The sequence below is a fragment of the Acanthochromis polyacanthus genome, chromosome 2 (assembly GCF_021347895.1).
Source record: "Acanthochromis polyacanthus isolate Apoly-LR-REF ecotype Palm Island chromosome 2, KAUST_Apoly_ChrSc, whole genome shotgun sequence".
In the NCBI taxonomy this organism is placed as follows: Eukaryota; Metazoa; Chordata; class Actinopteri; family Pomacentridae; genus Acanthochromis; species Acanthochromis polyacanthus.
Genome location: NC_067114.1, coordinates 5,547,362 through 5,573,143, shown reverse-complemented (window position 1 = coordinate 5,573,143; position 25,782 = coordinate 5,547,362). Strand labels below are relative to the sequence as shown.

The 25,782-nt window shown below is 38.9% G+C and overlaps 1 long non-coding RNA gene across 1 annotated transcript in view; it reads left to right on the top strand.

Moving 5' to 3' along the window:
- LOC127531224 (uncharacterized) overlaps window positions 1-25,782 on the top strand; it is a 52,377-nt gene that overhangs the window by 21,238 nt on the left and 5,357 nt on the right. Inside the window, exon 2 of the long non-coding RNA XR_007938186.1 lies at window positions 19,664-19,732. This is a non-coding gene — a long non-coding RNA (uncharacterized LOC127531224). The remainder of the gene's footprint in view (window positions 1-19,663; window positions 19,733-25,782) is intronic.

Here is a 25,782-nt window from a genome sequence, read left to right as displayed (position 1 = left end):
GTTTGCCGTCCAAATTTAGACAAAAATTTCATACTTTAGTATGTCGTCCAAAATGCCACAAAAACGTCATAGTTTCGTATGCCGTCCAAAATTTGAAAACAATGTCATCATCTAGTATGTGGTCCAAGATTTGGTTGAAGTACATAAGTTCATAGCTCAATTGGTTGAGAGCGTGGCTCATGAACAGAACTGTGTCACTTGAGGAGGTTCGAATCTAGCAACAGCAGTTTTTGAGGAAAACGTCATAGGATGTTGTCCTGAACGTGGAAAAATGGTCTGAGATTAGTATGTCGTCCAAAATTGGAAAAAAAAAAGTCATAGTTGAGTATGTCATCCAAAATGTCGTAGTTCAGTACGTCGTTCAAAACTGGACAGAAATTCCATAGTTTAGTATGTTGGACAAAAACGTCATAGTTTAGTATGCCGTCCTAATTTAGACAAAAATGTCATACTTTAGTATGTCGTCCAAAATGCCACAAAAACGTCATAGTTTCCTATGCCGTCCAAAATTTGAAAACAATGTCATCATGTAGTATGTGGTCCAAGATTTGGTTGAAGTACGTAAGTTCATAGCTCAATTGGTTGAGAGTGTGGCTCATGAACAGAACTGTGTCACGGGAGAAGGTTCGAATCTAGCAACAGCAGTTTTTGAGGAAAAAGTCATAGGATGTTGTCCTGAATGTGGAAAAATGGTCTTCGATTAGTATGTCGTCCAAAATTGGAAAAAAAAGTCGTAGTTTAGTATGTCATCCAAAATGTCAGAAAAACGTCATAGTTTAGTACGTCGTTCAAAATTGGACAACAATGTCATAGTTTAGTCTATTGGACAAAAATCTCATACTTTAGTATGTCGTCCAAAATTGGGCAAATTTTCATAGTTTAGTACATCGTTCAAACTTGGACAAAAATGTCATACTTTCGTATGTCGTCCAAAATGCCACAAAAACGTCATAGTTCAGTCTGTCGTCCAAAATTGGACAAAAACGTCATAGTTTTGTATGCCGTCCAAAATTTGAAAACAATGTCATCATCGAGTATGTGGTCCAAGATTTGGAAAGTTAGTAAGTTTATAGCTCAATTGGTTGAGAGCGTGGTTCATGAACAAAACTGTGTCACAGGAGAAGGTTTGAATCTAGCAACGCCAGTTTTTGAGGAAAATGTCATAGGATGTCCTGAACGTGGAAAAATGGTCATAATTTTGTATGTCATCCAAAATGTCACAAAAATATCATACTTTAGTATGTCGTCCAAAATTGGAAAAAAAAACATCATAGTTTAGTATGTCGTTCAAAATTGGACAAAAGTGTCATAGTTTAGTACGTCATTCAAAATTGGACAAAAATTTCATAGTTTAGTACGTCGTCCAAAATTGGACAAAAACGTCATAGTTTTGTATGTCGTCCAAAATATGACAAAAATGTCATAGTTTAGTCTGTCGTCCAAAATTGGACAAAAATGTCATACTTTAGTATGTCGTCCAAAATTTTACAAAAGCGTCATAGTTTAATATGTCATCCAAAATTTAAAAACAATGTCATCATCTAGTATGTGGTCCAAGATTTGGGAAGTATCTAAGTTCATAGCTCAATTGGTTGAGACTGCGGCTCATGAACAGAACTGTGTCACAGGAGAAGGTTCAAACCGAGCAACAGCAGTTTTTGAGGAAAATGTCATAGGATGTTGTTCTGAACGTCGAAAAATGGTCATAATTTAGTATGTCATCCAAAATGTTACAAAAACATCATACTTTAGTATGTCGTCCAAAATTGGAAAAAAAAAAATGTCATAGTTTAGTATGTCGTTCAAAATTGGACAAAAATGTCACAGTTTAGTATGTCATCCAAAATTGGACAAAAATGTCATATTTTAGTATGTCGTCCAAAATTTTACAAAAGCGTCATAGTTTAATATGTCGTCCAAAATTGGGCAAAATTTTCATAGTTTAGTATGTCGTTCAAACTAGGACAAAAATGTCATAGTTTAGTATGTCGGCCAAAAATTGGACAAAAATGTCATAGTTTAGTATGTCGTCCAAAAATTGGACAAAATTTTCATAGTTTAGTATGTCGTCCAAAATTGGACAAAACGTCATAGTTTAGTATGTCATCCAAAATGTCACAAAAACGTCATAGTTTAGTATGTCGTCCAAATGTAGACAAAAATGTCATTGTGGAGTATGTCGTCCAAAATTCGACAAAAACGTCATAGTTTAGTATGTCGTTCAAAATTGGACAATAACGCCATAGCTTAGTACGTCGAAAAAATGCGATTTTTTTTCTGTTGTCAAAACATGCCATATGATGAAGTCATGTAAAGTGGGCTGTGAAAGACACTATAGAGTGGTTTTCTTTGAAAAAAAATCATCATGAATTTTGTCCAAAAAAGCCCACCATAGTATAGAAATAATGTAAAGTAGGCTGTGAAAAACACTATGGTAAGGTATTCTTTGAAAGAAAACAGCATGATTTTGTCCAGAAAATGTCCAAAATGTCACAAAAACGTCATAGTTTAATATGCCGGCCAAAATTGGACAAAAATGTCATAGTTTATTATGTCGTCCAAAATGTCACAACAAAATGTCATACTTTGTATTTCGTCAAAAATGTCATTAAAACTTCATAGTTTTTCATAGTATGTTGTCAAAATTATCACAAAAAACTTCAGAGTTTAGTATTTCTTCCAAAATGTCACCAAAACGTCATAGTTTTAGTATGTTGTCCCAAATGGGAAAAAACATCATAGTTTAGTATGTCGTCCAACATGTGTGAAGAAAAGTCAAAGTTTAGTATGTCTAAACTATGAGGCTTTAGTGATCTGAGCAGCCTTGGCGCAGTAGTGCATTCTCTGAGTGCAGTAATTTTGATGTTCACCTTTGCATTCTTTTGTAATAAGTTTGGCTAACTTGTATGATCTTACCGCATTTTAATACTCAGTAGCTTTTTAAATATCCTTTTACATCTAATCTGGTGACTACAAGACAGTCACAAAACTATGAAAATTACACTTTTGTTGTAATAAACTACAATTATCTTTTGACAAGCAGTAATCATTAGTCACTCCCATTAGTCACTCCAGCTCTAATTCTGTCTCCTTTTGGTCTTCCATCTTCCTCTACCCCCTCCATGACTTCTTCCTGACTCCCCCTGCTACTCCTTCCCCTCTCTCCCTCTCTCTCTCCCACACAAACCTCCACCCTATACCCCCCCACCTCCTACCCCACCTCCAGGTCTTGCCCCAGAGCACATTGATTCTGCTGTATGCCTAATTACTGCTCATAATCTATTCATTTCACCACTGCCAAAGAGGGCAGCAGCTGTCACACAACACACCACCAGGGGACTGGTGGAGGGAGACTGGAGTGGGAGCCTGTGATGAGGGGTGAGGATTAAAATTTGGAGGAAAGACAGCAGATATAGCGAATACTCTCTGTGCTAAACAAGTCTGCTGAAGTTCTAAAAAACATAGATTTAATGTGGTATGGAGATTTTTTAATTGATTTTTTTTTTGCATTACTTTTTCAAGATACCAGCCACAGTTAAGTCTTTACTGCCCTCATTCTGCTAATAATTTCGCTGGTAGAGGTAAAGTGTGTTGTTTTGGCAGTTAGAGCAAAAGGTCAGACACACTCAGAGTTGCTGAATGTGTTTATTGCAGCAAGACTAAGTATTAACAACTCACTGGATCGGAGCCAGATATGCTCTTTCTGCTATTTAACCCTTTCCAGTTCAAGTATCCCTTGGCCTTATGCAGTTGTTTACATGTATTAAGTCTTCAACAGTGTGTAAAAGACTTTGAGAGACCCAGGGAGATGCACACTCATAAGGTGGAAATCTGATATTAATTTGTATGTACGTATAAGATATTCTTGAGTCACAAGTCTGAGTCGTTGAGGTCGAGTACATGTCAAGTCTCTAATACCTCTCCTTATATTTATTCCTTCTGAATTTTGTTTATTAACTCTCAACGGTTTATATTGTAGGAAGCACAACTGTGATGCCTTTAATCAAATGTATCCACACAGATTGTTGAAGAGTTAAACATGTTTCCCTGAAGCATTATCGTTACAGTTTACGCAACTGCCATTATTAGCACAGAAATAAGACCAAAGCTTGTATTATACTAACTAACTTTTTGCAACACTGACCTATCTGGCTGAGTTTTCAAGCACCTCAAGTTGGATGTGTTTTTTTTGTTTGTTTGTTTGTTTTTTAATCTTTTCAGTGAATTCTTTACAGGATGTGATTTGGACAGCCCAATAGTTAACTGCTTCATTATTTACTGGTATGGATCCCTTTAATCCAACATTGATGCTGCATCATAGAGAGAAGTGAAGGAAGAACAGCTTAAAATTTAACAGGAAACGTTAGTTTGGTTCCGACATAAAATACATTCTGTATTACTTTATTGCAATGGATAACGCACTACATGTAAATATAAAATGACCTTGCAAGCTCCAATGGATGTAGGCCTTCAGTTGTGAAACATGCTATTTACATTTATGTCACACAGGAAGAAAAGCAACATTTCATCAATGTTCAAGACTGCAAAGCATTCTTATTGTCATTCCCTCAAGTTCACATCGTTTGGATGAATTCTGAGAAACACTGGACATAAACAGAAAAAAAAGAGGAATCAAATTCAACATCAAAATGTAAATTTTAACATTTAATTTAAAAAAAAACAGCAGTAAACATGCTAGATTTAAGTCAAAGTAAGCGAACAGAGCACACAACGATATCCAATCTGCAATCTGTTGAGCAGAAAGCCTGTGTTTTAGTTTACCACCCAATAATCTTCCAAAAATGGAGCAAAGATGACTGCACCACTGTTGTTTTCAAATACTCTCTCTCATGCTCTCTCTTCGCCGAGTACTTTTGCTTTACATATTAAATATTTATATGTAAAAAATGGTCCTACATCCACTCTTATATCTCCCTACAGGGGCAACTTTATTGGATTTAGTTATTCTGGATGCAATTTAGCCACATTATGAGTCCTGGAGTGTCATGTTTCGACAGGTATGTTGTACCTGACAGCTGACACAAAATGTTTGGTCTGAAAATATCCCTGACATGATGCTGCTGCTTCACACAAGTCAGACCTGTAATAATGAAGAAGTCACAAGGCAACATGGTGATCATACCCGGAGAAATGCACCTCTCAGCCCGCCCAGGGGTAATCAGCATCTGTTTGTTTAATCTGCTTAATCTGCTGGTGAGCTCCACTGGGCGTGCCTAATTAGCAAAATTAATTTGTTAAGACATTAGCGTCGTTAGAGATGGCCAAATGAAGCTGCACTGTTTTATGCAAATGAATGCTGTGGGTTTGGCTGCCTGTGTTACCTCAATTAGACCCTTCTTTGATATGTGCCTCTTTTTCCTCTCATCCTGTGTCCCTTCTTTTTCCTCCCCTTTTATCTTTCCCTTCTACTCATTATCACTGTCAGATTTCGCTAATCATGAAATACTGCTATTGTAAGACAGCAGAGACGGGGCATGGAGGGGAGCTGGAGGGAGGGGTGGGGAGCAAGGCTGTGAAAGTGCTCATCATAACAAAAAAAACAACAAAAAAATGAGTGGATCCGGGTTTTCATTTACACTCTGGAGCATCTAGCACCGCTTATCACCCACACTACCGGCGCTGTGTGTCCCGTGTGTTTGTGTTTATGTGTCGAGGCGGCAGCGTTTCCCTCCAGTGTGTTGGTGGGGTAATTAGTCTCCCGAACGTTGCACCCCTCTCAAGCCTGTTTAAGGGTTAATGAGGCCCCAGCAGCTTCCCAGCATGGGCTGAGGAGGGGGGTTATGTATGTGGGCTCTGGGTTGGTACAGGCCTAGCTTCAATAAGCAACCACCCATAGGACTTCCCTTTGAAGTGTCAGAGGGTCCCCCCGTGTTCCGGGTGGCTCCTGTTTCATTTGTCTGAGTGGCAGCATAAAATATAGATGAGCTGCCAGACGACACAATCTAAAGCACCCCTCCACCTAAATACCCCTCCCTCACACGTCACTCCACCCTCACCCTTGACATTATTCACAGATTAACCAACGCCTCCCCCGTCACCCGATAATGACCTCCCTTTCTCCTCCTAATCCAGCTTTGAAGGGTGACACTAAAATTAGAGGCTTTGTTAGTGATTTTTTTTATTTTTTAAATTGCCTCGCCATAACAATAAATGAACCTATGGCCGCCAGAGGACTTGTTAATGCAAACTGTTATATATAAGACACAGACAAAAGTTTACAATGTATACTTGCTGGTTTTTGCCCTGAGGTGAGGTTTTTGTAATGAGTGGTAATGCAATAGAAGTGCGAGTGATACGGCAGCCTTGGGGATTTGTAGTTGTGTACTCCATTGTGGTCCTGACTGTATTTCATCTTTTCGTGGTCCCAGTGGGATGTCCCTCGGTCCATTTGAGCACCATTTTTACTGAAGTGGTGAGTTTTCGTCAGCTGCGTCCACAGAAGATGAGGGCCACAGTGCTCTGTGGTGAATTAAAACTGTGACATCTGACACAGGAATTTTTAAATTTACAAGCAATTATGTCAAAAAATTGTGTCTGGACTCAAGATTTGTGTGTTTTCTCTTTGTGTGCTGGAGGACAACTCATCCAAAACTTAAAACTAAAATCTGTTTTGCCATCAAGCTGCCAAAAGAATCTGGAAATTTTGTATTGATTAAATCAATTTTTCATTCGATTCGGAGCTTTGATTCCCATATTTTTTGTATTATATGGGTACTGATGACACCCCAAGTTGATGTTCATTGGTTAATAGTTATGTGTAGGGATGTCCAATATTGACCATTAACCGATATGCCGATATTGTCCAACTCTCAGTTTCCAATTCCGATATCAACTGATACCGATACCGATATAAGTGTGCTATTTAACTAATTTTAAGTAACATCACACATCTTCTGTCGTGGAATTAACACATCATGCCTGCCATTATTGTGGTGCCTCACTGGATGCATTCTCAAATGCAACAAGGCTTCCAAAATGTAAACATCGTCTGTGCAAAATAAGAAAACTATGTCAACTCAAGTTATGGAAAAAATGCCACATATATGCCATATTTATTTTCCTTTAATTGTCTCAAACAACAGTTCACACTCCCCCTCTCTCCCTCTAAGAGTCCGGTAAATGCTGCTGAAATCCATGCATTGTTTTATTGGTTTTCATGATAGGAAGAAAAAACACTAACGATACTGACCAATAATAAATTTTTATGCCAATATCGGTGTGCCGATATTATCAGACATCCCTAGTTATGTGTTATTTTGGCAACAAGTACTCTTCCTGGGTTTGATATTACAGTAAAACATAAAGTAAATACAATAATAAATGTTAATGTCAAACAATTTTGTTGTCCCTGTCTTAACATAACATTGTGTAATGCTTTCCAAAAACCTTATAAATCTTTGAAAGTGATGTATGCCATTTTATTAAGTAATGGCGCTCTATATTGAAAGTCTAGTTGTTTTAGAAAACAGTTAAATACAGAAATTACTTGTCAAAGTCACTTTATTTAAGCTAACTAACATGGCACTTTCTGACAATCTAGTGACAAGTGAAAATCACTAATTGTTCTTCACTTAATGCTAGCAAAATGTAATATATACTGAATTTAAAGTCCACTTTAGCTGCACATCAGATTTTATAAGAAAACATTGAGTTTAAATATGAATCCTACCAACTTCATTTTAGCTGTTCATATCTTATTTTCTCTCTTTAAACATCTCAAAGTGAATTGTACAGCAGCATCCAGCCAGAAGTCCCATGATGTTAATGTTTTTGCTTGTCTTTATTCCTGAAGCCTGCATCAATCAAGGGAAAGTTAGAGAAGAGCATTAATATGTCCACATGATGACAAACTGCATTAGAGTCGGGAGGCACCGCATTTCATTACAGGCTACAGGGACCTCTAATTTCATTCCCATCCACTTTGTGGAAATGACAAAATGTTATTACGTTCAGCGGGTGTATCAAACATTACATAGCTACTATTTATTTTCACTTTATTTGCTTAAGTAACACGGGGGGCATCTGCAGGTAATTGTTTTAAGCTTGAGAGAGTCTCTGTTCATAATAAATCATCTTTTTCTCCTCTGATCTCCTGGGAACCTCGACACTGACCAACTTTAAATAGTTTCCTTGGAACAACTCTACTTTTCTCTGGTTACTTTGTGAAACTTTCTCATCCCAATTATTTTTTCGTGTGTGTGTGCGAGAGAGAGAGAGAGTGTGTGTGAGCAAGCTATTAGAAAAGCAGGAAGATTGCTTTGACCTCTGCCTTACTTCACATGTTTGCTTCAAAAGTAGAAATAGATAACTGAGTGGTCTGCCAGTCGACGAGGTCTGTTCTAATTACCGGATGCATTCTTCATGCGACGCAGGAAAATGGTACTACTCAAGATTAAAGGCAACATATAGGTATTAGAAATTTAAATAGGCATCCTCAAGAAGCAGCGTTTGCTTTGTTCTATGCAATTTATAAAAGGCCTTTTAAAGGCGTCAGGCAAATTTTATGTCATCTGCGAACGAATGAATGAAATTAAACTGGAGAATTCCATCTTCTGAGTTGAGTCCTCTCAGTGCAACACGGAATAGAAATGAGTCTCGATAAGGTTGGGTTATCTCTCTTTGACAAATGCTCAGGAAATAGAGATAGACTGTGGCTGCACGGGAGCCAAATGAGGAGCAATTACAAACAAGATAACAATTTCGCCTTCTTGCTTGAACTTCGAGGAGGGTATGAGAGCTGACAGCAGGGCTGGGGAGAAAGACAGACGTGGAGGAGGAGGAGGTGGAAGAGGAGAAGGAGGGGAGGGCGTTCTTAATCTCAAAATTATTATATCTGGACTACTGACTCTTCAAGCTTTATCAGATTGCTTTTCCTAATCATTGCACAGAGTGCATGTTTGATCTCCATGATGAACAGATGATTAGTTTTTCATGAAACCGCTCAAGCAAAACACCCCGAGCCCGAGCTGTGGCGAGACGCTGTTGATTTAGCTGTTTGAGAGGCAGCAGGCCGCCTGCGTCTACGACACGCCAGCCTGTGCAGGAGACCACATGGGAGCAGGGAGGGGTCAGCCAGGGTCAAGTCTATGGGTAATGATATATCACCTGCCATATATTTAAGGTTTTGCTAATTCTCCCCTCAATTATGACCATTCCTCTGCCCAGCCGCCCTCCTGGAAGCGATGAGGCGACACAATCAATTTGAGCAGGGTTTTTTTTTACATTTTAGGGAGGGAAATGACACCGTCCGGATGCTGCAAATCACAGGCGGTAAGCCCAGATGATCCCCCAGTGTTGACGTGCATGCATGACTTACCCTGTCAGATAATGACAGGGGAAGGGCATGATATTAAAACTCACCAAATATGACACTAAATTTAAAACCAGTAAAATGTTTGCATATTTATATATGTTTTAATATAAATAAATATATGTTTTCAATTAAATCCCAGAGGAAATGTAAAACTTATGGAACAAGAACATCACAGTAAATGATCCCTTACTTTAAATGTTCAATATTTAACCTCCTTTTGTCCTCATTTATGGGCACCACAAAATATTGTTTCTTTGTCTGAAAAAAATCAAAAAATTCAGCCAAAAAAAACCTTCAGGAAGAAAATTCCAATAATTTCTTAAAAGTTTCCCTTAAAAGTTTTATTTAAAAAAAATCCCCCAAGTTTGGCAAGAAAATTCTTGTAAATATTTTCAAAAATTAGTAAAAATCTTCAAAAAAATCCAAAAAATATCAAAAGTGATTACATATATATATAAGTAAAACTTCTTATATTTTCTTTAAGAACATTCACAAAAAAATCAACCAAAATCCAGCGCTGGATTTTGGTTGATTTTTTTGTGAATGTTCTTAAAGAAACATTTTTAACATTTCTTTTTTTACACCAAAAAATGTTCGAGATTTCCAGAAAATGTTTACATCTGAAGTTTCACTGTGAAAATATATTTTTTCCCACATCTTCAAACTTTATAACAGGTCAATTTTGACCCGCAGGACAACATGAAGGTTAATAAAACTATGACTTTATTTGTTTGTGAATCAGTTTTATATTTCATATTTATTTGTATAAGGTATGTAGCAAGTATTTAGCATACACATAAAATATGCTCCATGTATTGCTGTACTATTTATCTATTTATAGCTCTTTGTCTTATGTGATCATAAATTGATCATTTTAGGGTCGTGGATTGTATTTTGAACAAAACAAGCTAAACTGAGTCATCAAATTGAGTGTTTTTCATTATTTTCTAACATTTTATAAACCAAACAGTTAACCAAAACAATAATCAGCAGCATGTTTGATCATATGATTGTCACTGAACTGACTCAACACTGACTCAAAGGCTGCAATCTATTATATTCAGAGGAATTCCAGGTCAGCATTAGGCAGCTCTGTACACCTCAGTGTTTCTATATCTGCTGTGCAATACTTGAATGACATAAAGCACCAGAGTTCTCCTCAGATAAATCCCAGTAACATCTGTACGCGGAGCTCCAGCGCTCAACATCTCAGCATAATGGGATGACAGCTCGCGTGAGCAGAGCGAGGAAGGATGAAAAGGAGGTGAAATGGCTTATTTAACCAACAGAGAGCCAGGAACTGCAGGAGGGGGGTTCAGTTCTCCATCAGTAACTTTTTTTTTTTCTGCTTGGATAAAGTAGGGAGGAGACAGGAAGTCGTGCACTCCCCCTTCTTGGCTTCAAACCCAGCTGTGTGGTACAGGGCACAGAGCAGGCAGGCTACAGATGAAGGCTACACATTCCCTTTAGTCCTCACACGAATTAGCCTCTGAGATTCTCTAACTGCAGATGTGGTGGATCATTTAAGAACTGAGCTAATTTACACCTGTTAAACAACCTGTATAGATGTATAGATATGTGCGATTTTGTTGTTGCTCTTGGTACATCTCTTACAGTCAGAAGGACAAACTATAATTTTCAAATATTGAATCTGGTGCACATTGTAAAGAATGTTATTTCACTGCCAAATTGATTGAAATCTCCATGATTATGATTGAAGATAGTGGATCACTGTTATTTTGAGATGAGGCAGAAGTGGAGTGTCCATTGAAAAAAGTGAAGGAAGCTCTTGCTTAAGAGAAAAATGAGGTAGAAGATCCAACCACCTTCTGTATTCCAATCGTTTCCATCTTTATTTGCGTCTTCTGAAGAGGCTGTTTGTTTCAAGCATGTCATTACACACTGCTCTTTATGAAACATCTGTGGATAGAAGCAAGAGTCAATTGCATCAAGATATAATTGAAGCACTTATGAAGTCTATGGAATATATCTTGCATACGTTTCTATTAAAAGTTCATTCCATTCCATTTCTCTTTGCCTGTTTAGTGTAGCCTACTGCTGTCATATTTAAGTTTTCTTTTGGGTTGTTGTTTTACTTTTTGAAGGGAGGGTTTGTTTGTTTTCTGTTGAAAAATTGTTGTTGATCCATATCAAGGTCTCAGGTCTGGTAGTTCATAGACAGAACTTCCTGCATATTTTTATTTCTTCAGATTAGAGTTTGCTGTGTTCTGCAGAAGTGACTCAACACTGAAACAGTATACAGTACCTCCATTGTAGGCTTTAGGTTCCTATTTCCCATCTGTTAGACTTTCTTGCTCTATTTCCCAACTATTCAAGTTGCAACACTGGAGTTTTACAGCCTTAGTTCTGTTTGTATGGGTTGGAAATTTTGGCATTATTGTAGAAATACACATTACAACCTTGAGTGTGTGGTCCGCCAAATAAATTTGTTGTGAATTCTAACAACAAAACTGTGTACATAGTTCTACGTAGCCTTGAGATTATTGCCTTAGAGGTTTTCTGAAGTATATCCACTGAAAAGGAGAATATAGAGTGTTTCTTTCTGCAGGTGAGCACCTGTGGAGTTGCCATTGATTGCATCACTGCAAACACTCCTGAGAACACACAAGGCTTGTCAGTATTCGAATAGCATGTACACAAGAATAAGCATGAAATATAAATAATGACACGCAGAGCCAGATTTACACTACTTCTGGTGTGCATCCAGCTGTCAAGTAGTTTTCTTATAATGGCTATAATTTTAGGATTTGGATTTATGTGCTGCATTTCTATATTGCTGCTGAAAATGTGAAATAGCGATTCATTTATGCAAGTGCAGCTTGTTTTATTACACAACTGACAAATATCTGCTGTCTTTTATTTGCTCTTGTACATTGTCTCAACTTTTGTGTTTTTAACCAGCTGTTCCAGCTCCCATAAAATAACTGCAGTGTGGTTTCTTTTGTTTTTTGTTGCCACAATCGCCTTGTATTCAGCAGCTTTTTTGAATATACACTATATAGTTTTTACTTGTGATATTCCAGCTTTCTGTGAGTCTAGCGGCTCTCCAGCTTGTTGTTTTCATAGGAACTCTACCAGGATGAGAAAAAAAACTAACAAGCACTTGTCAGTTCTCAGCCATCACTCTCCTGACAAGCAACTCTTGTGGACTTCTCCTCTTATCTTCCCTCTCTCTCACCTTGCAGTCATCTGAGAGAGCACATTTCATTGCATTTGTATGTGTGTACATGTGTGTGTGTGTGTGTGTGTGTGTGTGTGTGTGTGTGTGTGTGTGTGTGTGTGTGTGTGTGTGTGCGTACAGGCTTGCTTGCATGCATGTGCCTGTGTGTATATGTGTGTGCTTACATGTGTCAGAAACTCGACATGATCTTGTCTCCGGTGAAGGCCTTGGATCACCCGGCCCTGCTCACTCCAGACCTGACAGTGCAGCTGAACTAATCAATATCTCTCTGCAGTCAAAGGTGGGTTCTGCCATGAGGCCGCGGGGGTGCACTAATTGATGGAAACTCACCGCCGGCTAGCTCCATGCCCTGCGGCGCTGGAAGACGGCAAGCTAGGGCCTTCCACTGAAATGGAAGGGGAAATAGAGGACAGAAAGGCCGAGATCATAATCAGGAGGGAGAAATCTGTTTAGATTTTCCTACTTTTGTCTGTTTCTACGTGTAGCTTAGCGCAGCTTTACATACATGGGACATGCTGCCTGTTGGTTGACGTATTTTATGTTTTGGCAGTTTTTGGCTGACTTTCCTCGTCTTATTCTGAAGGGCAACAGTGTTCAGCATAACAATGGTCTTGTGGAATACAGGTATTAAACCTGTGGTGCAATTTTATTTTCCTTTTTTTTTTATTTTTTACCCAATCGGTTTGGTAGGTCACCTTGCCTGAAACTCATAAAACTGAATTGCATTAGTCGGTTTTAAATGGTTTAAATGTCAGATTGCCTGAATGCTGTCCCTATGAAAGTAAAATGAACAAAATATGTAACATATTTTAAAATATTGTAACAAATTAGATTTTATTGTGAATATACTAAGGATTACATGTCATGTTTGAAAGGAACATGACTTTATACAGTCCAAATAAGTAGATATCAATGATTAGATTTTACTTCGACAGTGTTTAAATATTTAGTTAAAATGCTACATTATCTGAATTCTGTCCCTTTGAAAGTAAAAATGAATAATATATGAAACATACTTTAACATATTGTCACAAAGTTGGTTTGATTATCAATTTATTAAGGATTACATATCATGTCTGACAGGAACCTGACTTTATTTATTCCTAATAAGCGGATATCATTGATTAGATTAGACTTTGATAATCTATTTATCGTTTAATAATTGACCAACATATAGTAGCTTTTTATGAGCAGAAAATTACCTCAAGAATGTGTCTGAATTTTCTGTTCCGATCACATAAAAGTGTCCCCTCACTCATTCAAGTGATTTTATAACCATGTAAATTATCACATGTAGAAGAATCGCCACTCAGTCAAGGGGAAAAATCCAAGAATGTCCCGCAAGAAATAAAAGATAATTTGAGAGAATGCCCACTGACTTGTTTCTTGTTAAGAATATATTGTTATGGTGCAGACTAAGCACGCCATGATAATTATCATCAATAATTGAGTAAGGGGAAATGGTGGAAAGAGCCGCATTCAGTGCTCGCTAAATGTGCCTGAGAGATGCTGAGATGGACAGTCTGGCTAGCTTGCTAATTTGGTTCCTTTTTATGTGGCACTGAAGATTATCTTTATGATTCCACGCGCTTAGCTTTGGCTCTTATGGAAACCTGGGAAGGGAACATGCAGTATTTCCTGCCATTGCTATTTATCAACTGTTTTGTGGGACACATCGATCCCAGAGAGCATCAAAACAACGTAAAGGGAAATTGCCTGAAATGCATGCATCATCCGGTAGCGCATACTGAGCCAGTTCATGAATAACAGCCTTTGACTTATATTAATAACACACATTTTTCTCTAATTGACATGACACCATCTTGGAATTTTGACTGAAGTAATGCTATAAATAAGCCTCATCTTTATCTTCCTATAATGTAAAGATGGCTTATATAATTAAAAATTGTATTATTAGATTTGCACTTGCACATTTGTAGTAGGCCATGTCTCCCAAAGCAAACATCGTAGGATCAAGAGAAAGTTGCTTCTTTTTTACTTCTGTGTTGTGCTGTGTATATTATGCTGACGATTACCTTTCCATAAATCTTGAGACTGAGATAACCTTAATGCAGCGCTAGCTGGAGGGCAGTTGTTGGCAAGAGCCTTTGCTCCTTTCTTTGGAAGAAGAAGCTTTTCCTCTGAAATAGGCCACAGATCTGTTGCAGCCCAATCATGCCCATGAATAATGTGTTCAGCAAAAAAACTACAGTCAGCCTACAGAGGGAAAACCAACCTTGAAACTTGCTGCCTTATTGAACTCGAGCAGTTTGACAAACATGTTTTGCTGCGGTTTGTGGAAATGTTTGGAAAAATCTGAGTGTTATGATTAGATCAGAATAATATTTCTTTATATTTTTGCCCACACTGAGTGAAGTATCACCAACCGTGTGCTTTTGCAAAACATATTTATGGATTTGGACATGGGGTTTCAACAACACGTACGCTGTAGCAACAAATTGTTAAGCAGCTGTAATGCAGCTTATGTGCAGAGGACCAGTGAGTCTTCCACAACAAAGAAAGTTCAGAGTCAGTATTGACTGAAAACGATAGGCGAAGCCTCTGGGAATAAGGTGCACTTTCCAAAATGTAAATCAGGCCTTCCCTGAGACACACAGGCCTCTCCCTCCCCTGCTGCTCAGAAAGCTTTGCCATTCACCTTTAAACAGCAGAGCAATAATCAATGGAGCATTATTAATGTTGAAATCATTCATGTGCTCTCCTGTGGTACACTGCTGAGTGTAAAGCCACTGAAGTCATGTAACACATACAGTGGATTGTATTGTATTCATTACATGATAAGAAGTACACCTATCATAGCTGCATATACTGACCCAGAATCTATCTTTATCAAAAAATCATGATGGGATTTGTCTCACCTTCAATTAAAACCTTGAAAAGGTGTATTTTTGTAATCATACAGACTTTATTGTTTGCACAGATCATGAACTATTAACATAGATTTGATCCTAATGTAGCCTTTGAACGCTTCAAGTATCATCCGTGGCTACATTTCTGTTAATCCCAAAGGTTTTTGAGCACTGGTATCAACAATTTCAGTTTTGAGACAGAAAAGAATCATGCATGTGTGCTTCAATCTTTAATAAGCCATGTTTCTTTGCCATGTTACATACAAGCCCTTCCTCCATCCCTCAAAGATCCCGGTGTGAATTTTTCATAAACCCTGTCTCTGTTTCTTGTTCATGAGCTGTCTCAATACACAGAGGCCTATTGCTTCCATGTCTAGCCCAGTGTATTTACTGGACGTTAGAAAGAGTGCAAGCGGAGCAGCAGGGCTCGGCGAAAAGGAAGAGGAAGGAGCGAGCGCTCTCCTTCATTACAGGAGCAAGATATAAATCAAACTAATTATGGAGCCACTACAGTATCGAACCCATGGAGGGGAAATGAAATGATCAGAGGCAGGTCGCTGCTCAACAGAGAGCGAGTTAATGAAAATATTAATTACCTGATGATATACTGGGGATCTGGAGGGCCCCACCCACCCACCCCCGGTCTCTCTCTCTCCCTCTCAAGCCCCCTACCACAGAGAGCATTTGTTTTAATTGAGTAATAATAAGACTGTTACATTTGGCTGAGTCACTTGATTTGAGTGGGTAATTGACCAATAAAGGCCCATGATAGGCAATTATAAATCCAATGTAGTGCTAATTACTTAGCAACTCTTAAGTGTCTAACTAACACAGAGAACATTACACTTCTGTGCAGATGGTGATTTTAGAAGTCGTAAAAAAAAAAATAAAATAGGTGAGTTCACAGAGCGAGTTTGATCCACACGACACTCACTAAATCAGTCGCCTCAGTAACTTTCTTTCCGTCTGTCACACCTCCCACCGAACATCATGGTGTAATTTGCTATTAATATCAGATTTTGGCCTCATGATCGATTTCCTCTGTGTTTTCATTCTAAATTATTCAGCGGTACACTTTATCTCCTCACCTTCCCCTTCTCCCCAGACTGCCGCACTCCTCCCCACCCCCCTCGCCATACCATTTGTCACATTGGTCAATAAGTGGGTGATATTTGGCTTCTGACTGTGTGGGACAGGGTTACTTGCAGGGTGTAGATGTGTGGGAGAGGGGGGACCCAGACAGATAGTATTGCACAACAGTCAATCACTGTAATTAGAGGAGGTATCAACAGTAGTCTGGTCTACTGAGGTTTGAGGTAAAGGATGTGTTGAAGTTCATGCTATTCTTAGGTTCCGCTCATTTATTCCCTTTAACGTATGAATGAATGGATGAATGAGCTCTGCTGTAGACTTGCAGGAGAGGTTTTTAAACATGTTAATACATTTACATCTAATTAAAACTGGCACTAACTATAATGTCTTTGGAGAGATTTGTATAATTTGCAAATCTTTTCATACTCACACACTTCTAGTTGATATTCACTTTTAGCTGTATCATTTGCTTTGCTGTCATTGTCATATTTCAGTCATTTTTGTATTTATTATTTATACCTGCAGTGTATTTTCTTGTATGATTTAATAGGCAGAGCAGCAGCATCTTTCAAAAGCTTCTTGCAGTCCCTCATCACAGTTTGTATATGTTGCACAAGTTAGGGTTAGTTCCATCAGTATGTGAGTTTTTCTTCTCAGATTGTTTTATTTTAATATATTTTTTTAATTATCCAGTTTCTTACCAAAGGAAAATGCTCCCTCAGGATTGCAATTATTAAAATATGTACAAACCTCCCGTATGTGTACAAATGAGGCCAATAAAGAGTTTTGTTTGGGGTTTTATAATTCATTTAGTTTTATTAGTTTATTCATAGGGTACAGTGAAAAGTGATCAAAAGAAGCAAAATTACAAATGGACAGTCATCATGTATTGCTAATTTTACTTCATTTTTATTGCCAGATATTCAAAAAGCACTGAAAAACCGTGATAACATGACTCAGATGTAGGTCAAGAAATGGGCTAGACACAGTTTTATCTTTAATGAAAGCCAAAGAGATGTTCAGACATTATGCCCCCCAAAAGTGGCAGCTAATGCCAAACAAACTGCATAACTTAAATGCACCAGTCAGTTCTTAGCACTTTCCAAGGTGGATGTTTGGAGGACAAGCTGATAGTTCACATCGCTAATTCACCAGATAATTACATGCCATTAATTAATAAACTGGCATGTAATTACTGAAATGACACCAAAACTATGCTGCGAAACTCTTGCACAGATGCATCAATGTGACCGGCGCTTATGACTCAAGCGTAATTAGTCATCTCAATTTATCTAGCTGGATGAGGTGATGCATTCAGTCCGCTACCTGTCTGGCTCTCAGGGAGCGAGTGAGTGAATGAATTTTACATAGTTGGAGGCTTTTCTTCCATTCAGAGTGACAGGCTAATCAGTGCTTTGTCAAAGTCGACTCCGGCTCCACCTGTCAAAGCTGTCAGTCTTCTGAGGCTCCAATGAGGTCCCCCGAGTAATAAACTGGAGAGCTGATTTCACACCGTGTGACCTGCAAGGTGTGAAGTCAGGACGCTGAGGACATCATAATCGATGTCAGAACATGTGGTATTGATGAAAGGTGTCAGAAATGACTGGAACTTACATGGGATCCTGGAGGCACTCAGTGGGAGTCTCTGGGGGTCCCGATCGTGATTATTACACAATGTGTTGTGTGATAGTGATGTAAGGCAGCAGTAAGGGCCTGCTGGCTGCAGCAGACACTGTCGTGCTAACTGAGAAGTTACAGGATCTCAGTGAAGCGTGTCCTTGAGGAAAACATCAAACTTTCCCCTGCTCACCTTTATTCCGGTAAACTCTGCTAAAGACGATGTTTCTTATGGTGCCACATCCCTGATTTATCTTTTTAAACGGAGACACGACTGCCACCCGATGGAGCAGCACTTGTCATCTTCATTGCGTGTCGGCTGGTCGATTGGTGACACTCGGGTTGAGGTGCTGATCTAACAGCTGTGTCATGAGTCGGATATTCCAGTAAGGGGATCTAGAGGATGATATTCCAGTCTGAGTAACAAGAGGATAATAAGATCACAGAAAGACGATCAATGGCCAGTAAGCTGAGCTCTCTTTTTGTCTCGTCTCCCTCTCTCTGAGACACTTCCTCTTGCTGTTGAACGCTGTCTGATTTTGCAGAGTTCTCCTAAATATCCTCCACAGTTCGCTGGACCAGCCACAGATTGGCTTGGGAGGGAAATGCAGGTGCTTTGGCTTTGTTTGTTTTAAGTTCTGGTAAAAGTCATGCAGTGACAGAGTTGTTCTTTTGTATGTCCATTTTTGAGAGGGCCAGATGTTTAACTAACACTGATAACCTGTAAAGGCCTCCATCACCATGAAGACATGTTATAGTGTGTTATAGTGGCCCACACTTAGATCTGTGAGGTTCTAAAATGAAGAACTAAATTATTAATCCAACAAAAATCTGCTATTTTTCACTAAATTAACCACTTGAATCGTGTTTTTAAAAAATTGCCGAAGATGTATTCTCTATAATGTGAATTATTTTGTTTAGATCAAGGCAAAGTGAATTACTTAAAGTTTTGGATGGCTTATGTTATGTTTCTCTTGCTCTAATTTAAATTTTTTTTGTATTTGAGATGCATTTGATGGGAGCAACAGACAGGTCCTGGTCCACTGGTTCGTCTCCATTTGTAATCCCAGATTTAAATTTCCTTGTTGTTACACCAAATGTGTTTGAACAAATTTATTTGAAGGTTTTCTTTGCAGCTAATCTGGATTTTTGTGAAAAGTCTCTATAGTTTGAATAGATTTCTTGATAACAGCATTTTGTAAATCACATTCTTTAAACTTCGCATATATAAACAGAGCAAATGTTTTTAATATATAATTTGTATTTATAATTCTTAATGTCTGTTGGTGCCATTTTAGATGAAGGTGTTGCTCCACTGTGTCAGATTTTTAGATTTTCAGAGTTTATCAAAGTTGTGTATTTTCTTTGCAGATGATGCGATTTTGTTGACTCACAGTTAAATCGTTGCTGATGTCATCTTGAGCTCTGGAAGTTGTATTATTTATCACATTTTATAAACCAAGCAATAAGTGATCAATTGAGACAATGATTGAGTCTAAAAAGTAGTTGCATGCTTAGTAAGATAACGCTGGATTATTTGATTTTTAGGGATCAGTGGATACATTTTACCTAACATTCATGGCAACAGTTGGAGTTTGCATTGGGAAACGGATAAAGGTATGCAATTTTTTTAAATTAAGGTTTATGATTTATTCAATCCTTTGCAACTTTACTGATAGAAGAACATGGATTGCTTTGTGTTTGTGTTCATTTTGTCGCATAGCATCAGCGAAGGTTTCACTGCAACCTGAGGATTTGCACTGTTAAGTTGCATCGTACACAATATGTGTTTCAGGAAGAAATTTGTACTTTTCTCTCAACATGTGAGGAATAATATTCAAAATAACATCAATCATCCACTTAAACTTCTGTCCTCATGCTAAGTGGGACACTGAAGTGGCACAGCCCATTGGCACCATTACGGGGAGGGAGAACAGGGGAAGAGACTATCTGAAAAAATGCTGCTGTTGTTGTACTATTTGCATTGTCACTGACATTCAAGAGGATTCAGCCAGTAAGAGTGTGTGTGGCTGCTTCAACATTTGTCCCTCCTGCATGCTTTCCCCGCTCCAGTTAGAAAGAGTTGAAGCAACCTTCCTGGGCAGTCTTTCCTTCTCTACTCCAACCTCTAACAACTCATGAAATATTTAACGTGTCTCACAGTAACCTCTCACACATACACACATTTTTCTTTGTGTCATTCTGGCTGATGGTCAGTGGATGAAAATGTAAATGTCCACTTTTATTTTAAGAGTTCAAGTGAGATCCCTCTTCATGCATCTGTATACTACACACTTGCCCAACTTCTGTATTATTTCGTGGAATATTCCCCACGCCATTGTATTCAGACTGGGTGTGCGCAGAGGTGGCTGGATACAAATTTGACACCCGCCCGATGGGCAGCTGCCGGCTGTTTAATCAACAGTGATGAATATTTGATGGCGTGGCGACGGGCAAGCGGTGGCCGACACTCTCCTCATTATCGAAGTCCATGTGTACAGAGGAAGATATTCAATATCTACCGATGGGGGACCTGGCCTCTCTCAGCCACATGAAATGCCCTCACAGCTCCTTGCACGGAGGCTGGATGTTATATATGCAGTGCTATAAGAAGTTTAATTTATGGAGAGGCGATGGAGGGAAATAATTCAGGCCTGCTTCTCTGAAATAACTGCAGTATTCACATCTCAAATGAAGTCCAAACATAGCAGTTGGTGCAAAAGAAAGGAATGAATGCACCAAACCAGACTCCAAATTAGAAATGGCTTATAGGTAATTCTTGGGAAGGTGGTCATTTCCTTGAAAGCAGGCAAGAAGAACTTTGTGGCTTCAACTTGCTGCACAACTATCTTTATTTATAAATGCATTTAAATAGCAACTAAACCAGTGGGAGCATGGAGGAAGAGGTTAATAAGAAGCAGCTATCTAGTTTTTTACTCCAGGAGGGATCTTACAGTGATGTTCAGGACCAAGGTCAGTGACAGAAACAGACTCCTCTCCATGTTGAGTCATTTCTGTGCTTTGTATAAGTGCAGAATTGTTTTTACTTTTTCTTTCTGAAAATTGAATATTTCTTGTTTGGGTGCAATGCAAATTAAAACTAGTGGTTAATATGACAGAACATCCTCATCATGATGCAGATGTTCTTACATCCATATGACCAAAACGTGTCGTCACCCTAAAAAATTGCAGAATCTTGTACTTGTAGCGTCAAAAATGGGCATAGTGAATTTCAAAAGATAAGATCAACGTGTTTTCTTGGTTGTCCACTGTTTGGATTTAATTTAAACAATTGTGGAAATATTCTGCTGTACATTAATAATTAGGCCAAAAAAAATGGTGATTTTCATCCATTTATGGCAACAAAGCTTCAATAAAGGCTCCTTTTAAATAAAATTGCATACGTTAATTCAAAGACAAACAAATTTAAAACACATAAATAAATAACTTGGTAATACCTTACTAGATTCCACTACTGAATTTTAAGCTAAGAGATGTTTTGATAGCATCTAGAGATAAAATCTGACGTGACTTCACCCTGCTGCTGACGTCGAAGCTCCTTATATGGTAATGCTTCCTGTCGTTCTCGGTTGCGTGCACTTTCTGTCTGTCTGTCTGTCACGTGCCGGTAAGGACGCAGGGAATGGTTTCAATATAAGGGTTCAGAGAGCAGCGCGCCCCGGGGCCACGGCGGCTCTTATATGGAGGCAGGGACTGAGAACAAATGACATTAGGTAGGAAGGCGAGATTTTGCATGAAGTGACATTTAGGTGGCAAAACGTAATTCCCGAACGAGGTGAAACATCCCTGCGCAGACGCTGACAAGTGTTTTGATGTTTTAGTGCTGCACTTTATCAGTATAGGGCTACTTGTCAAACGGTGGGGCCATGCGACTGAGGGGTTGAGCTTTTAAGCAGCGAGGTTTGTTGTGAAGATTTCCCTCCACAGTTTCCACATCAGGACAGATTAAATCAGATTAAGCACTTCTAAGGCTTCTCTTGCATCGCCTTGTGTCACATTAGTGAGCTACAAAGCTGAAAAAAAATCCCAGATGTTGCAAATGAGGCTTCCTGCAAAGTGAGCCAAAAGGTTGAGATACCAACAGCTGGGAGTCACTGACATCCCACTGAGTGATTTCTGGCCTCTGCAGACATATCTGGAAGTCGCATCCTTCACTCATAACACAACAGCAGGTCATTCACTAGTTAGACGTCCAGCGAGAGACGAGAGGAGGTGCATGATGACCAAAATAAAGCTGCAAAGTGGCAGTATGATGGCTTTCAGGCTGTGTAAAAGTCTGGGATGGTGTTTATTTGCGTGTGTAAAGCGTAATTTAGAGTGGATCCTCTAGGAAACATGTTCTAGTAAAATAAAAGACTGCAGAATATGGATTTTAAAATGTGGTGCTACATTTAGGATTACGCACAAAACAATAAAGGATACATTTGACAGATGGTGGGCAGTTGCAGTACATGAACAGCTTTGAAGAGGGTTTTGATTTCATAGCTTTAAGTGCACACTTTAAACATTGCTATAAATGAAGCTGTAAAATAACAAAATGAGGATTTGGCATTCTGCAGACAAAACAAAGTTGGAATAATTGTCCTCTTAATGAAGCTTTGTTTCCAGTGTGCAGCTGATTTGCAATTTGAACTTTCCTCATCCATTTTTTATTTAGTCAAATCACAACAAAATGATGACACAAGCTTAAGCTGTTCTGGTTTTCTTGTTTTTAAAAATACAACCACATGATTAAACCGGAACAATGGCCAGCCTCAAAAACGTAGGCTGTAAACACCTAAAATATATATTTCACAGTCATATTTTAATATATGAGCATTTGGATTGTTTTATCTTCTATTTTTTCCTAAACTACATCGAAAACTTTTTAGTTTCTTCCAGCTCTACTTTCTTGTTGTTGACAAAAAGAAGCAGATGTGAGCTGGCAGACTTTGATCTGCTTATGTGTCTGCTCCACACAAATAGGAATCTAAATTGTGCTTTTTTGGTATGCAGGCTACCTGCATACGCCTACGTGAGGCATACATACCCATTTTTATCTGTCAGTAGCTACATGACAGAGGTCAGCCCCCTCAAGATCAAATATTTTTCTTACTAAATGACGGATTTATTAGACAAATAAGTTGTGCGTCTGACTCTGAACCCTCTGTGATTGAAATATACCCCTGTGTCAACAGCATCGCCTCTCAAACCAGGTCCCGGGCGATGGAGGGCTGCCACAGCGGATTACTGAGCAAATATAAGTGGGAAATGAGTGCAGATCTGGGGGATCTACCCATCCACATCCCCCGGTTTGACATTTCCGTCCAAAGGCCAACCTTCCTGCGTATTGTTAGATCAACGGAGCCCTCCACGGGAGCTCTTATTTTTATTTATTTATTTTATTTTTTAAGAAACTCCATGAGTAGAACAATGTCAAAACAATAACTAAGCCAAATCAAAAAGAAAAAAACATAACTAAACCATCGTGTTATGTGAGGCCTCTCCTTTCTTTTTTTTATTCTTTTTTTTTTTTTTTTACTTGAAGCATGTAGTGTTGTAATTGTAATGATCTAATCCATCTTAACCTGGGCGCCTAACAGCTCCGATTAGGGTAGGCCCACTCCTTCCCGCTCAGAGCCATATAGTAAAAAGTCGTGCGCTCGTAAATCTGCGCGCCTGCGTTACCATAACGCGCTGGTGAAATCATTATTTGTCGACCTGATGTCAGAGACTCTCTCATTTCGTCTGTCAGGAATCCAATTTCCTTTTATTTACATCCACGGTATAGATTAATTACTCCCCCGACTAGTAGCCTGAAGGAATTAAGATATGAGATCCTTTCGGTAGGCTCCATGATTAATCCATCGAAGGCCTTATGCAAGGATACAAAACCGGAGGAAGGAGAGGAGGTGATGGATGCTGTCCGGATCGGGCATCCTTCTGTAACGATAACAATAATAATGTTTTTATGTGGAATTTTAAGGGAGCTATGAGGCTCAGAGGGGACACCCGAAGCATCATGGGATGGGACAAGTTGGGGAGGGTGTGAAGGGTAGCAGGAAGGCCCCTTTCAGGCCGACGCGATCATGCTGCGTCCACTTATTGATAGAGCTTTAAGGGGGTTATGATACCGGTGAAGTTACTGATGAATGCCCCACCACCACCACACCCCAACCCCTCCTGATTAATAGAGGACTCTGTCGTAAGGGGCTGACATATGGTAGGCGAGGCAGCTGGGGACGGTACCTCAGGCATCCCCTACGGCCATTAACATATTAGAGGCTATTGTGCAGGCAGACAGTCCGACTTCATCCAGGGCCCCTGCGCAGAGAGGCAGCACCCCAGAGCTGTTTGATATAGGCTTTCAATAATGCATCACTCTTCAATCCGCCAACGGAGCTGTTCGTGGTGCTGAAATGATTGCCATGTGGCGCGTGTGGTGCCGCGCGTGGAGTGTGGTTCAGTGCCAGCGGTGTTGTGTTGCTCTCGGTAGGCCTATGTTAGATGGGAAACTTTGAAGTCATCAACATAAAGAAATACAAAAAGATAGATAGATAGATAGATAGATAGATAGATAGATAGATAGATAGATAGATAGACTACACGCTCATGCACAATTACGCACGAATAGATCCAAATAAATGCGCAATATCCTGAGCTGCTGCTGCCTCACATGTGTTAATTCATCAAAATACAAAATGTATCTAAAATCTGTCGTGTAAAAAAACTCAGTTCATAAACCTTCCACCACTTTTCACCAATTCACAATAAATGTTTCCCTTTAATAGCCTAGCTTACCCCAAAAAATCAGTTTGTGCAGCAATAAAATTTATGTTAAAAAATGAAATATTCTTGGTTTTCACTACGATGGAGATGTGTATCCTCACGTCCCATCTGGTAATCTTTGCCTTACAATTTTAAAAGGGTAATTTCTTAACGAATTCAGTGTTTTGTTGTTGTAAATTGAAATGATCTTAAATCAAAAAGCATCTGTGAAATAGACAAAATTTGTATTTTACATTCTGCATTCAGTCTAAATGCACTGCAGTCTATCTCTACGTGGATCTATGTTAAATACTTCTTTTTTAAATGGTCAAAAGTTGTTAATGGTTATGAAAATGTCTAAGACCAATCTAAAAAATATATTTTACTCACGTTAAGGAATCGCTCACTCGTCTGTCCATGTAGCCAAAAGCTAAAGAAAAGCAATAAAGAGCAGCTTTCTCTGCTGTTTAACAGCGACTTCCTTCATCCGCCTGCTTCCCCCGAAACCCCCGAAAGCTGTCTGAAAGTATTGCATTTTATATCAGCGAATCCCGATTAATATTGCATTACGTGCATTTAAAAATTCGGTTTTTTTTTTTGTAAATGCAGTCGAAGTGAAGCCCACCAAAAGAAAAGAAAAAGAGACAAAAAAAATCTGCAAGTTAGGACTGAACGGAAATATTTGAAGGAGGGTATGGAGGTCACATTGTGGCCATTAAAATAAATAATAAACTTTTCTTCCTTTTTTTTCCTTATTCCTCTCTCTCTCTCTCTCTCCTCTCTCTCTCTCTCCCTCTCTCTGATGTCAGCGTCGCTTTAAACGCTGCTGCTGAGTTATTCTGACTCTGCTGTGAAACTTCATTAAATGTTGATTGTTGGGCCTGATGCTCAGTGCAGCA